Genomic DNA, 14,452 nt, shown 5'->3' on the forward strand with positions numbered 1-14,452 from the left:
GATTGATGATGATGATGGGGGGCGTGGGGGGTGGGGAGGGTCGCCCCGGCCCCCTCCCTGCCTCCCCGAATCCTCCCATTCTGGATCTATTCTTGTAGCTTTTATTTATTTTTTCTACAGCTCCACCACGATGCTCCCCATCCGCCATCCCGGGCCCTCTCCCAACCCACCGGGCTGGCAATGCCAGCGGGAAGTGAGAAGAGATGGCCACAGGGCAAGGAGGGCCAAGGCTCCTCCCTTTAATCATAATAATAATAATGATGGTATTTGTTAAGCGCTTACTATGTGCTGGGGGGATAGAAGGTGATCAGGTTGTCCCACGGGGGGCTCACAGTCTTCATCCCCATTTGACAGATGAGGGAACTGAGGCCCAGAGAAGTGAAGTGACTTGCCCAAAGTCACACAGCTGACAGAGCCAGGATTAGAACCCATGACTTTGGAGTCCAAAGCCCGGGCTCTTTCCACTGAGCCATGCTGCTTCTTTCCAAGTGCGTTGCAAGACATCTTTGAAGACAGTGCCCCTGCTCTGCGATTTGGGGCTGCCCGAGTAACTCCCCCCTCCAAACCCCCGGAAAGGGTCCCGGGCGCCCCGTTTGGCGTGGCAGGACGGCGTGGGCGGGCACGAGGCCACTGCAGCCTCCGGGAACTCTATATGTTGCCAATTTGTACTTCCCAAGCGCTTAGTACAGTGCTCTGCACATAGTAAGCGCTCAATAAATACGATTGATGATGATGATGAAGTCACAGTCCGCTGAGCCACACGGGCTCCCGGCGGGATTCCCTCGAAGAAACTGACATTTCACAGTGCCGAGTAGCACCAACCCCTATGCAGTCACTCTGGCTTACACTGTGAGCTCGTCTCTAGACTGCAAGCTCATCGTGGGCAGGGAATGTGTCTGTTTATTGTTATATTGCCCTCTTCCGTGCGCTTAGGACAGTGCTCTGCACACAGTGAGCGCTCAACAAGTACGACTGAATGAATGAATAAAACGGGAGGGAGGCGGCAGTCCCACAGTGGTATTTTAGTCAGGGCGCGGGGGTCCCTTCCAGCTTGGGACCACCCACAGGTCTTTCCGGGCTCCCTCGGGATACGGGCGTGATGCCCAGCACCTGCCTCGAAGGGATGCTGCCCGCCCCAACGGGGCAAACCACTGAAGAGGAGAGGACGGGCCCGGGTGTATATATGTTTGTACATATTTATTACTCTATTTATTTATTTATTACACTTGTCCATATCTATTCTATTTATTTTCTTTTGTTAGTACGTTTGGTTTTGTTCTTTGTCTCCCCCTTTTAGACTGTGAGCCCACTGTTGGGCAGGGACTGTCTCTAGATGTTGCCAATTTGGACTTCCCAAGCACTTAGTCCAGTGCTCTGCACACAGTAAGCGCTCAATAAATACGATTGATGATGATGGGTGTCGGGAGACCTGGGCTCCAGTCCCCGGTCTGCTCTGTGTCCCCGAACAACACACTGAACCTCTCTGGGTCTCCAGGCCCTCAACCGTAAAACGGGGAGGATGCTATTTAGGTTTCTGTCGCACCTTCCTACAGCGCGTTGCATTCAGTAAATACCACCAGTACGCCCGAGGGAGGGAACGAAGGGGCAGTGTTTGCTCTGCTGCAGCTCCTCGGTTTCTCAAGCTTTAGACGAGAGTTGGTTTCCTCACTTCTTAGTAATAATAATAATAATAATGATGGCATTTATTAAGCGCCTACTATGTGCAAAGCACTGTTCTAAGCGCTGGGGAGGTTACAAGATGATCAGGTTATCCCACGTCGGGCTCACAGTCTTCATCCCCGTTTTCCAGATAACAGAAGAAAGGGGACAGCGTGGTCTAGTGGAAAGAGCATTGGAACATAAGCGCTCAGTACAGTGCTCTGCCCACGGTAAGCGCTCAATAAATACGACTGAACGAAGAACTGGGACACCCAGGTTTGAGTGCCAGCTTTGCCACTGACCTGCCGTGTGTCTTTGGGAAAGTTACTTAACCTCTTTGAGCCTCCATTTCCTCATCAACGAAATGGGACGATACCCTACTCTCCCTCCCTCCCTGACTGTGAGCCCCGTGCGGAACGGAGAATGTGGCCGAGCCGATTATCTCGTCTCTTCCGGTAGTACAGCAATCGATCGTATTTATTGAGCGCTGACTGTGTGCTGAGCACTGTACTACGACTGTGACTGTGGGAGAGACTTCTACAATAATAATGATGGCATTTGTTAAGCGCTTACTATGTGCAAAGCACTTCTAGACTATGGGCCCGCTGTTGGGTAGGGACCGTCTCTATATGTTGCCAACTTGTACTTCCCAAGCGCTTAGTACAGTGCTCTGCGCACAGTAAGCGCTCAATAAATACCACTGAATGAATGAATGAATGAGTGAATGACCTATCCCCCTGCCCACAACGAGCTGTACATTTTCTGTTGCTTCCTGCGGTATATTTAAGGATCTGTCCTCCCCGCCAGACCGAAATCCCCTTGAGGACCGAGATTGGGTCTTCACATTCTTTGTTCATTCATTCATTTGTTCATATTTATTGAGCGCTTACTGTGTGCAGAGCACTGTACTAAGCGCTTGGGAAGTACAAGTTGGCAACATATAGAGACGGTCCCTACCCAACAGCGGGCTCACAGTCTAGAAGTGCTTTGCACATAGTAAGCGCTTAACAAATGCCATCATTATTATTATAGAAGTCTCTCCCACAGTAACATTGTAGAGACGGTCCCTACCCAACAGTGGGCTCACAGTCTAGAAGGGGGAGACAGAGAACAACACATTACCAAAATAATTAGAATAAACATGTACAAATAAAATAGAGTAATAAATATGTACATATATATATATATACATATATATATGAATTGCTAGAGACATTCAGCTCACTGTTTCAGGGTAGAGAGTGTCCCGATTACTTATAATATTAATAATAATAATGGTATTTGTTAATCGCCTTCTGTGTGCCAGGGGCTGTACTAAGCAGTGGGGTGGATACCAGCAAATCAGGTCGAACACAGTCCCTTGTCCCACGTGGGGCTCACAGCCTCAATCCCCATTGTACAGATGAGGTAACTGAGGCACAGAGAAGTTAAGAGCTGGGATTAGGAACCATGACCTTCTGACTCTCAGGCACTTGCTCTATCCACTAGACCAAGCTTGTTCTCTCCCAAGCACTTAGCACAGGAGTTTGTGTCTATGCTTCTAGACTGCGAGCCCACTGTCGGGTAGGGACCGTCTCTATAGGTTGCCAACTTGGACTTCCCAAGCGCTTAGTCCAGTGCTCTGCACACAGTAAGCGCTCAATAAATGCGACTGAAGGAATGAATATGCTCAAAAAATGTTATTATCGGTGAAATCTACCCCAGTGCCTTAAGCCTGTTTAAGCCCACAGTATCTTTTGAATAAATACCGTAAAACCCCCAAATCTGCTCACCTCCGCTTTCTCGGACTGCTGCTCTTCAGCACCAGGATCTCCCCGGTCAGTGCTCTCGCTCTCTCCTGTCCTTGAGCTGAGTTGAAGGTGGTGGTCCGGCTGCCCGGGAGATAAGGACAAGATAAAAGGTAACATCCTTGCAGAGAAGGGTGGCGTGGGTTTTAATCAATCAATCAATCAATTGTATTTATTGAGCGCTTACTATGTGCAGAGCACTGTACTGAGCGCTTACTATGTGCAGAGCACTGTACTAAGCGCTTGGGAAGTACAAATTGGCAACCTATAGAGACAGTCCCCACCCAACAGTGGGCTCACAGTCTAAAAGGGGGAGACAGAGAACAAAACCAAACATACTAACAAAATAAAATAAATAGGATAGATATGTACAAGTAAAATAGAGTAATAAATATGTACAAATATATATACATATATACAGGTGCTGTGGGGAAGGGAAGGAGGTAAGATGGGGGGATGGAGAGGGAGGCGAGGGGGAGTTTTAAGCGCTTAGTACGGTGCTCTGCACATAGTAAGCGCTCAATAAATATGATTGATGATGATGGGCGGGGGAGCGCTCAATAAATACGATTGATGATGATGGGCGGGGGAGGAGGGCAAAGAGGGGGTTGTCACGGAGAATCTAACAAGCCAGCTCTTCAAGGTCAACGGTCTTCTCAACCCTGTGGAGGTCCAAGGGTACCAAGATGCCAAAGGAAGATGGGTTTTTAATCTGGCTAAATCTTGGACTCCCTCTCAGAGTCGCAACTGGGGGGTTTCCAGTCCTCTACCAGCCTCGATTACGGGAGGGAGAGTCAAGGAGAGGCCTACCCATTCCATTTCTAGCTTGGGCAGTGGCTAGCGAGTGGCAGGCCAGCTGCTACAAATTAAAATTCACCCATGCCGGGCAGCAGCGGCACGGGAGAGTCGAGTTTACTGCGCGAAAGGCGGCAGTGGTAAACCGCTTCCGGATTTTTACCGAGAAAATGCTACGGATCCACTACCGGAACGACATTTCGGATGGAGAGCGGGGCGTTCTGGGAGAGATGCGTCTGCGGAGTCGGAAACGACTCGACGGCATACGAGGAGACAATCCCTCGACAAATGAATGGTGGAATCGACCAGTGGTGTATACACGGGGTAAGTTTAAATGTTACCGTTATGTTAAAGGAAGGCAAGAATAAAATCAATCAATCAATCAATCAATCAATCGTATTTATTGAGCGCTTACTATGTGCAGAGAACTGTACTAAGCGCTTGGGAAGTACAAATTGGCAACACATAGAGACAGTCCCTACCCAACAGTGGGCTCACAGTCTAAAAGGGGGAGACAGAGAACAGAACCAAACATACCAACAAAATTAAATAAATAGGATAGAAATGTACAAGTAAAATAAATAAATAAATAAGTAAAATAAATAAGTAAATAAGTAAAATAAATAAATAAATAGTAATAAAAATAAATAAAAGTAAATAAAAGTAATAAGTGTGGTATTTGTCAAGCATTTCCTATGTACTGAGCCCCGTTCTAAGCGCTGGGGTAGATACAAGGCAATCAGGTCAGACACAGTTCAATCATTCAATCGTATTTATTGAGCGCTTACTGCGTGCGGAGCGCTGTTCTAAGCACTCGGGAGGGCACACTACAACCATAAACAGATATATTCCCTGCCCGCAACGAGCTTGCAGTCTACATGGGGCGGTGGGAGGGGAATCCTGAATCCCCCTTTCACAGATGAGGAAACTGAGGCGCTGGGAAGTGAAGTGGCTTGCCCAAGGTCACGGAGCGGGCAAAGATCAGGGCCAGGATTAGGACGCAGGCCCTCTGGGCTCTTTCCACAGACGTTTAAAGCTGCCAACGCAAAATCCGAGCGCCCGATTGTCGGATTACAAAAACCGCCCACCAAGGCCACCCCGGGCCTCGGGCTTTGAGTCGGGGAAGGGGGTGGAAATGGAAAGAGCCCCAAATTCAAAGCCTGGCGCTGTCCCGTGCCATGAAAACAACGCTTCACCGAAGCTCCGCCGGATGCCAGAGTGCTTGGACGTCCTGGGAGGAAAAGGTCCGTACAAGCCTAGGGTATAATTACTTGCAAGAGTAGATTTACGCCTCACTCCAACGGGAAAATCCCACCCACGGTCCTCCCCGGTTTCTGCCGATGGCGGGGACGGCACAAAAGGTCCACATGCCTCTTGAGGAGCGCTTGGATTTTTTTTTTTCCTGGCTCCCTTTCTCCTTCCCGGTCGCGAGCCTGTGTTCGTGTTCCCGCTCCACTCCTACTGCTAATGACTAAGAGGAGCTCCGGGAGCCGTGACGCAGCCGCGGAGGAGGGGGCCGCGGAGCTGGCAGCGGGAGAAGGTCAAGAACCAATATGCGCCGAAAATTCCCCGCAAAGAGATCCCAGGATGAGAGGTTCCAGAAATATCACGGAAGGGAGTGTGGAGGGGTGGCAGCAAGAGCCCCTCCCGCGCCGGGCCAGATGTCTACCAACTCTGCTAGGAATAATGATAAAAATAATAATAATAATAATGACGGTGTTTGTTAAGCGCTTACGATGCGCCAAGCACTGTTGTAAGCGCTGGGGGAGATACAAGGTAATCGGGTTGGCTCACAGTCTTGATCCCCGTTTGACAGATGGGGGAACTGAGGCTCAGAGAAGTTAAGTGACTTGCCCAAGCGGACAAGCAGCGGAGCCGGGATTAGAACCCACGTCCTCTGACTCCCAATAATAATAATAATAATAATGATGGCATTTATTAAGCGCTTACTATGTGCAAAGCACTGTTCTAAGCGCTGGGGAGGTTACAAGGTGATGAGCCCAAGCCTGGGCTCTTCCTACTAAGCCACGCTGTTGTATTGGACGCTCCTCAGTGCTTAGTTCAGGGCTCAGCGCACAGTAAGCACTCAATAAATACGACTGATTGATTGATTGATTGTCTCTCTCCCCTGCTCTACTTTAAGTCCTTGGAAGAAAGGCCTGCCCCTGGCTTGTGGTTGGGTAGGGACCGACTCTATATGTTGCCAACTTGTACTTCCCAAGCGCTTAGTACAGTACTCTGCACACAGTAGGGGCTCCATAAATATGATTATATTTATTCCTGTATATATGTATATATGTTTGTACATATTTATTACTCTATTTATTTATTTATTTATTTTACTTGTACATATCTATTCTATTTATTTTATTTTGTTAGTATGTTTGGTTTTGTTCTCTGTCTCCCCCTTTTAGACTGTGAGCCCACTGTTGGGTAGGGACTGTCTCTATATGTTGCCAACTTGTACTTCCCAAGTGCTTAGTACAGTGCTCTGCACACAGTAAGCGCTCAATAAATACAATTGATGATGATGATGATTGAATAAATGAATGAACATGTCTACTAGCTCCTCAATTGACATGGACTGTATAAGAATAATAATAACTGCGGTATTGTGTTAAGCACTTACTATGTGTCAGGCACTGTACTAAGCACTGGGGTGGAAACAAGCAAATCGGGTTGGACACAGTCCCTGTCAGCCATTCATTCATTCACTCAGTTGTATTTATTGAGCGCTTACTGTGTGTACAGCACTGTACTAAGCGCTTGGGAAGTCCAAGTTGGCAACATACAGAGACAGTCCCGACCCAACAGCGGGTTCACAGTCTAGAAGGGGGAGACAGAGAACAAAACAAAACATATTAACAAAATAAAATAAATAGAATAAACATGTACAAGTAAAATAAATAGAGTATAGAGCCCACATGGGGCTCACGGTTTTAATCTCCATTTTACAGATGACGGAACTGAGGCATGGAGAAGTGAAGTGACTTGCCCGGGGGGGTCACAGCCGAAGAGGAGGAGCTGAAACACAGAGAAGTGGAGTTCATTCATTCATTCAATCGTATTTATTGAGCGCTTACTGTGTGCAGAGCACCGGACTAAGCGCTTGGGAAGTCCAAGTTGGCAACGTCTAGAGACGGTCCCTACCCAACAGTGGGCTCAGGGCCGTGGTTTATCCTCGAGGCCATGCTGCTTTTCTATCCAAGTGCAAGGGGGATGCGGATGGGAAATGAAGGCCTGCTCCGGGAAGATGTGCCTTCGATAAGGCTTTGAAGTGGGGGAGAAGGATCGTTCATTCATTCAATCGTATTTACTGAGCGCTTACTGTGTGCAGAGCACTGCACTAAGCGCTTCATCATCCGTTGGATATCCGTTGGATATGCAGGGGGAAGTTGGTTGTGTTGCCAATTTGTACTTCCCAAGCGCTTAGTACAGTGCTCTGCACATAGTAAGCGCTCAATAAATACGATTGATTGATTGATTGATTGAGTTCCAGGCCAGGGGCAGTGTGGCTCAGTGGGAAGAGCCCGGGCTTGGGAGCCAGAGGTCGTGGGTTCTAATCTCAGCTCGGCCACTTGTCAGCTGGGTGACTTCGGGCAAGTCACTTCACTTCTCCGGGCCTCAGTTCCCTCACCTGTAAAATGGGGATTAAGACCGTGAGCCCCACGTGGGACAATCTGATCACCTCATATCTCCCCCAGCGCTCAGGGCAGTGCTCTGCACATAGTAAGTGCTTAACAAAAACCATTATTATTACTATTAATAATAAAATGGGGATTGAGACTGTGAGCCCCCCGTGGGACAACCTGATTACCTTGTATCCTCCCCAGCGCTCAGAACAGCGCTCTGCACATAGTAAGCGCTTAACGTGTCATTATTATTATTATATTATTAAGTCACTTCCCTTCTCCGGGCCTCAGTGCCCTCACCTGTAAAATGGGGATGAAGACTGTGAGCCCCACGAGGGACAACCTGATCACCTGGTATCTCCCCCAGCGCTTAGAACAGTGCTTAGCACCTAGTGAGCGCTTAACAAGTGTCATTATCATTATATTATTAAGACACTTCCCTTCTTTAAGCCTCAGTGACCTCATCTGTAAAATGGGGATGAAAACTGTGAGCCCCACCTGGGACAACCTGATCACCTTGTATCCTCCCCAGTGCTTACAACAGTGCTTTGCACATAGTAGGCGCTTAACAAATCCCATCATTATTATTAGAAGCAGCGTGGCTCAGTGGAAAGAGCCCGGGCTTTGGAGTCAGAGGTCAAGGGTTCGAATCCCGACTCCACCACATGTCTGCTGTGTAACCTTGGGCAAGTCACTTAACTTCTCTGAGCCTCAGTGACCTCATCTGTAAAATGGGGATTAAGACTGTGAGCCCCATGTGGGACAACCTGATCACCTTATATCCTCCCTAGCACTTAGTACAGTGCTTTGCACAAAGTGCTTAACAAATGCCATCATTATTATTATTAGAAGCAGCATAGGTCAGTGGAAAGAGCCCGGGCTTTGGAGTCGGAGGTCGTGGGTTCAAATCCCAGCTCTGCCGCTTGTCAGCTGTGTGACTTTGGGCAAGTCACTTCACTTCTCTGTGCCTCAGTTCCCTCATCTGTAAAATGGGGATGAAGACTGTGAGCCCCCCGTGGGACAACCTGATCACCTCGTAACCTCCCCAGCGCTTAGAACAGTGCTTGGCACATAGTAAGCGCTTAACAAATGCCATCATTATTATTATTAGAAGCAGCATGGCACAGTGGAAAGAGCCCGGGCTTTGGAGTCAGAGGTCGTGGGTTCAAATCCCGGCTCTGCCAATTGTCAGCTGTGTGACTTTGGGCAAGTCACTTCACTGGGCCTCAGTTCCCTCATCTGGAAAATGGGGATGAAGACTGGGAGCCCCCCGTGGGACAACCTGTTCACCTTGGAACCTCCCCAGCGCTTAGAACACTGCTTGGCACATAGTGAGCGCTTAACAAATGCTATCATTATTATTATTACTTCACTTCTCTGGGCTTCAGTTCCTTCATCTGTGAAATGGGGATGAAAACTGTGAGCCCCCCGTGGGACAACCTCATCACCCTGTATCCTCCCCAGTGCTTAGAACAGTGCTTTGCACATAGTAAGCGCTTAATAAATGCCATCAGTATTATTATTACTTAACTTCTCTGGGCCTCAATTCCCTCATCTGGAAAATGGGGATGAAGACTGTGAGCCCCCCGTGGGACAACTTGATCACCTTGTATCCTCCCCAGCGCTTAGAACAGTGCTTTGCACATAGTAAGCGCTTAATAAATGCCATCATTATTATTATTACTTAACTTCGAGACTGTGAGCCCCCTGTTGGGTAGGGACCGTCTCTATACGTTGCCAACTTGGACTTCCCAAGCGCTTAGTCCAGTGCTCTGCACACAGTAAGCGCTCAATAAATACGATTGATTGATTGATTCTCTGGGCCTCAGTTCCCTCATCCGTAAAATAGGGATGGAGACTGTGAGCCCCCCGTGGGACAACCTGATCACCATGTATCTTCCCCAGCGCTTAGAACAGTGCTTTGCACACAGTAAGTGCTTAATAAATGCCATCCTTATTATTATTACTTCACTTCTCTGGGCCTCAGTTCCCTCATCTGTAAAATGGGGATGAAGACTGTGAGCTCCCCGTGGGACAACCTGATCACCCTGTGTCCTCCCCAGCGCTTAGAACAGTGCTTTGCACATAGTGAGCGCTTAACAAATGCCATCATTATTATTATTACTTCTCTGGGCCTCAGTTCCCTCATCTGTGAAAGGGGGATGAAGACTGTGAGCCCCCCGTGGGACAACCTGATCACCATGCATCTTCCCCAGCGCTTAGAACAGTGCTTGGCACATAGTGAGCGCTTAATAAATGCCATCATTATTATTATTACTTAACTTCTCTGGGTCTCAGTGCCCTCATCTGTGAAAGGGAGATGAAGACTGTGAGCCCCACGTGGGACAACCCGGTCACCCTGCATCCTCCCCAGCGCTTAGAACAGTGCTTGGCACATAGTGAGCGCTTAATAAATACCATCATTATTATTATTACTTCACTTCTCTGGGCCTCAGTTCCCTCATCTGTAAAATGGGGATGAAGACTGTGAGCCCCACGTGGGACAACCTGATCACCCTGCATCCTCCCCAGCGCTTAGAACAGTGCTTTGCACATAGTGAGCGCTTAATAAATGCCATCATTATTATTATTACTTAACTTCTCTGGGCCTCAATTCCCTCATCTGGAAAATGGGGATGAAGACTGTGAGCCCCCCGTGGGACAACTTAATCACCTTGTATCCTCCCCAGGGCTTAGAACAGTGCTTTGCACATAGTAAGCGCTTAATAAATGCCATCATTATTATTATTACTTAACTTCGAGACTGTGAGCCCCCTGTTGGGTAGGGACCGTCTCTATACGTTGCCAACTTGGACTTCCCAAGCGCTTAGTCCAGTGCTCTGCACACAGTAAGCACTCAATAAATACGATTGATTGATTGATTCTCTGGGCCTCAGTTCCCTCATCCGTAAAATAGGGATGGAGACTGTGAGCCCCCCGTGGGACAACCTGATCACCATGTATCTTCCCCAGCGCTTAGAACAGTGCTTTGCACATAGTAAGTGCTTAATAAATGCCATCCTTATTACTATTACTTAACTTCTTTGGGCCTCAGTTCCCTCATCTGTAAAATGGGGATGAAGACTGTGAGCCCCACGTGGGACAACCTGGTCACCCTGTATCCTCCACAGCGCTTAGAACAGTGCTTTGCACATAGTGAGCACTTTAGAAATGCCATCATTATTATTATTACTTCACTTCTCTGGGCCTCAGTGACCTCATCTGGAAAATGGGGATGAAGACTGTGAGCCCCACGTGGGACAACCTGATCACCCTATATCCTCCCCAGCGCTTAGAACAGCGCTTTGCACATAGTAAGTGCTTAATAAATGCCATCCTTATTATTATTACTTCACTTCTCTGGGCCTCAGTTCCCTCATCTGTAAAATGGGGATGAAGACTGTGAGCCCCACGTGGGACAACCTGATCACCTTGTATCCTCCCCAGCGCTTAGAACAGTGCTTTGCACATAGTAAGTGCTTAACAAATGCCATCATTATTATTATTACTTCTCTGGGCCTCAGTTCCCTCATCTGTCAAATGGGGATGAAGACTGTGAGCCCCACGTGTGACAACCTGATCACCCTGTATCCTCCCCAGCGCTTAGAACAGTGCTCTGCACATAGTGAGCGCTTAATAAATGCCATCATTATTATTATTACTTAACTTCTCTGGGCCTCAGTTCCCTCATCTGTGAAAGGGGGATGAAGACTGTGAACCCCACGTGGGACAACCTGATCACCCTGTACCCTCCCCAGCGCTTAGAACAGTGCTTTGCACAGAGTAAGCGCTTAACAAATGCCATCATTATTATTATTACTTAACTTCTTTGGGCCTCAGTTCCCTCATCTGTAAAATGGGGATGAAGACTGTGAGCCCCACGTGGGACAACCTGATCACCATGTGTCCTCCCCAGCGCTTAGAACAGTGCTTGGCACATAGTAAGCGCTTAACAGATGCCATCAATTATTCTTCTTGTCGTTGTTGTGCGGTTTGTTCAGCGTTTTCTCGCGGCCCTGTGCGAAGCGCTGTGCTCATCCCCGTGCGGGCACTTACTGGGGTCCCGGGGCGGGGGCCGTCCTCCTCAGGGGGCGCTCGCGCGCGCCGCGGGCCGGAAGTGGGCGCCCCCCCCCCGCGCACGCTCGGCGCACGCGCCCGTGACGTCACGCACGCCGCCCGCGCCGGAGCCTAGGCCACGCCCCCATAGGCCCCCGCCCCGTGACGTCATCCCTCCACCAACCCCGTTGGAAGGCGCGGGGAAGGGGAGTGACTTACCCAAAGTCCCCCGGAGGACAGTTGGCGGAGGCGGGATTTGAACCCATGACCTCTGACGCCCAAGCCCGGGCTCTTCCCACTGAGCCCCGCCTCCCGCACCGCCTTGGCCCCGCCCTGTGACGTCAGTCTACCCCTCCGCCCTGGCCACGCCCCGTGACGTCATTCACACCCCTCCGCAGAGCCCCCGCCCCTGCCCCTCCACCTTGGCCCCGCCCCCTGACGTCAACCGGCCCCTCCGCCTGGCCACGCCCCGTGACGTAGAGCGCTCCTCCTCCGAAGGCCCCGCCCCTCCACCTTGGCCCCGCCCCATGACGTCGGTCGGTCCCTCCGCCCTAGCCACGCCCCGTGGCGTCACTCACTCCTCCTCCGCAGGGCCCGCCTCTCAGGCGCCGGCCCCGCCCCTCCGCCTTGGCCCCGCCCCGTGACGTCAGCCGGCCTCCTCCGCCCTGGCCACGCCCCCGTAACGTCACTCACACCCCTCGACACAGGCCCCGCCCCTCGCCAGCCCCGCCCCTCCGCCTTGGCCCCGCCCCATGACGTCAGTCGCCCCCCCGCCCACGCCCCGTGACGTCACTCACACCGCCCGTTGATCAGGTGATCAGGTTGGCCCACGGGGGAGGCTCACAGCCTTAATCCCCATTTTCCAGATGAGGTCACTGAGGCCCAGAGAAGTGAAGTGACTTGCCCAAAGTCACCCAGCTGACAGTTGGCCGAGCCAGGATTCGAACCCACGACCTCTGGCTCCAAAGCCCGGGCTCTTTCCACTGAGCCTCGACTGCTTTCTAGACTGTAAGCCCACTGTTGGGCAGGGACCGTCTCTGTATGTTGCCAACTTGGACTTCCCAAGCGCTTAGTACAGTGCTCGGCACACAGTAAGCGCTCAATAAGTACAATTGAATGAATGAATATGCTCAAAAAATGTTATAATCAGTGCAACCTCCCCAGTGCTTAGAACAGTGCTTTGCACATAGTAAGAGCTTAATAAATGTCATTATTATTATTATTACTGTAATAAATATGACTGAATGAAAGAGGAGCCAAGCGTGTGGGCTGGCTTGTAGTAGCAAATCAGGGAAGTAAGGGAAGAGGGGGACAAGGTGACGGCTTTGAAGCCAGCGGTGAGGAATTTTTGTTTGATGGTGGAAGGGCAACCGCAGGAGATTCTTGAGGAGGAGGGAGGCATGGACTGAACGTTTTTGTAGAAAAATGATCCGGGCAGCAGAGTGAAGCACGGACCGGAGTGGGGAGAGACAAGGAGGCTGGGAGGTCAGCGAGGAGGCCATGCAGGAGTCAAGGCGGGGTAGAATAAGTGCTTGGATTAACGAGGTAGCCCACTTCTAGACTGTGAGCCCACTGTTGGGTAGGGACTGTCTCTATATGTTGCCAACTTGGACTTCCCAAGCGCTTAGTACAGTGCTCCGCACACAGTAAGTCCTCAATAAATACGATTGAGTGATTGATTGAGGTAGTAGTTTGGATCAATCAATGCTATTTCTGAGCATTTACTATGTGTACGAAACATCTTAGGTCCTTCTGACTCCTAGTTCCATGCCGCATAATAATAATAATAATGATAATGGCATTTATTAAGCGCTTACTAAGTGCAAAGCACTGTTCTAAGCACTGGGGAGGTTACAAGGCGATCAGGTCATCTCACAGGGGCTCACAGTCTTAATCCCCATTTTATTCATTCATTCAATCATATTTATTGAGCGTTTACTGTGTGCAGAGCACTGGACTAAGCGCTTGGGAAGTCCAAGTTGGCAACATCTAGAGATGGTCCCTACCCAACAGCGGGCTCACAGTCTAGAAGGGGGAGACGGACAACAAAACAAAACATATTAACAAAATAAAATAAACAGAATGAGTTAACTGAGGCACAGGTAAGTTAAGTGACTTGCCCAAAGTCACACAGCTGATAATTGGCGGAGCTGGGATAATAATGATAATAATAATAGTGGCATTTATTAAGCGCTTACTATATGCAAAGCACTGTTCTAAGCGCTGGGGAGGTTACAAGGTGATCAGATTGTCCCACGGGGGGGGCTCACAGTCTTAATCCCCATTTTCCAGATGAGGGAACTGAGGCCCAGAGAAGTGAAGTGACTTGCCCAAAGTCACGCAGCTGACAATTGGCGGAGCCCGGATTTGAACCCATGACCTCTGACTCCATCCACTAGGCCGACACTGTTTGTACTGTACTCTCTCAAGTGCGTAGTTCAATGCTCTGCACATAGTAAGCACTCAGTAAGTATCACTGATTGATTGATTTCAATCAATCAATGACAATCGTATTTATTGATT

The 14,452-nt window shown here is 49.5% G+C and overlaps 1 protein-coding gene across 2 annotated transcripts in view; it reads right to left on the bottom strand.

Moving 5' to 3' along the window:
- Nucleotides 1-12,169, bottom strand: part of SRBD1 (S1 RNA binding domain 1) — a 185,278-nt gene extending 173,109 nt beyond the window's left edge. Inside the window, exons 1-2 of one of the 2 annotated variants that reach the window (XM_038751793.1) lie at nucleotides 12,149-12,169; nucleotides 3,432-3,530 (exon numbers count right to left, since the gene is read on the bottom strand). The gene's annotated coding sequence lies outside the window, so the exon portion shown is untranslated. Of the gene's footprint in view, nucleotides 1-3,431; nucleotides 3,531-11,929; nucleotides 11,990-12,148 lie in introns of those variants that run through there. The other variant, XM_038751792.1, reaches the window with a different exon arrangement.
- Between the last annotated feature and the right edge of the window lie 2,283 nt (nucleotides 12,170-14,452).

The sequence above is a fragment of the Tachyglossus aculeatus genome, chromosome 9 (genome assembly GCF_015852505.1).
Source record: "Tachyglossus aculeatus isolate mTacAcu1 chromosome 9, mTacAcu1.pri, whole genome shotgun sequence".
Classification (NCBI taxonomy): Eukaryota; Metazoa; Chordata; class Mammalia; order Monotremata; family Tachyglossidae; genus Tachyglossus; species Tachyglossus aculeatus.